General features: G+C 45.6%; 1 pseudogene; it reads right to left on the reverse strand.

The window, feature by feature from the left end:
• Positions 1-566: 566 nt before the first annotated feature.
• LOC144493973 (large ribosomal subunit protein eL27 pseudogene) lies at positions 567-916 on the reverse strand (annotated as a pseudogene).
• Positions 917-1,198: the final 282 nt, after the last annotated feature.

Raw genomic sequence — 1,198 nt, forward strand, 5'->3', positions numbered from 1 at the left:
AACCGGAGCGCCCGGAGGACACCCACACAGACACGGGGAGAACATGCAAACTCCACACAGACAGTGATCCAAGCCGGGAATCGAACCAAGGGGTCCCTGGCGCTGTGAGTGCTAACCACTGTGCCACCGTGCCACCCTATATTTAGGAGCTACACCTCATCCAGGCAAATGGAATGTATTCCATCACACTCCTGACTTGTGCCTTGTAAATGGAGGACAGGCTTTGGGAAGTCAGGAGGTGAATTTTTTTTCATTGAATATTTATTTATAGAATCATAGAATCCCTACAATGCAGAAGGAGGCCATTTGGCCCATCAGGTCTGTACCGACCACAATCCCACCGAGGCCCTATTCCCATAACCCCACATCTGAACCCTGTTAATCCCCTGACACTCGGGTTAATTTAGTATGGCCAATCAACCTAACCCGCACATCGATGGACTGTGGGAGAAAACCGGAGCACCCGGAGGAAACCCACACAGATGGGGAGAATGTGCAAACTCCACACAGACAGTCACCCGAGGCCGGGATTGAACCCGGGTTCCTGGCGCTGTGAGGCAGCAGTGCTAACCACTTTGCCTGTTCTTTCCTGTCCTGTACCTTTCCTCAGACTTCTGCCTGGTTTTGTGCTAAAAGCAGAATCCCTAAAAACATCCTTATTCACAATGGTCTTATTCAGGGGAACGTCAACCGAATATGTGATTGGCATCAGGTGGTTGTAATTTTATACTTTCACAAAAGAGTTGATCTTGGATTTCTTGGGTATCTTCTTCTTTCCCATTTTGGCAGTTGCTTCATGAGGCTAACGATCTATACCAGCAACAAGAGCGTGACTGTAGGGTCAGTCAGAGATACCTTTGCGCCCAGCGTAGCACCCGGCCAACACCAGAACCACCTTCCCAGGTTTCATAAACTTGCCCACTTCGATTCCACTGCTGAGTTACTTCCCTCAAAATTCCCAGCCTGTGCTGTTAGTGCAAACTTGTAAAGTTATTGCCACTATATATTACCATGTTGGACTAATATTTTCTTGTAAAACTCTGTAAGGAAGATTCAATATCTATGTGCAACCTTAATCAGTTAGTTAAACATTTTATCTGACTCCTTGAGCTACTTTTACAACAAATCAACCTGAGGTTCAATGAACTAATTATATTTCCTGATTAGAACTATTTGAAAGTTTAATTAGTTCAATGAA

This window comes from Mustelus asterias, chromosome 5 (assembly GCF_964213995.1).
Source record: "Mustelus asterias chromosome 5, sMusAst1.hap1.1, whole genome shotgun sequence".
In the NCBI taxonomy this organism is placed as follows: Eukaryota; Metazoa; Chordata; class Chondrichthyes; order Carcharhiniformes; family Triakidae; genus Mustelus; species Mustelus asterias.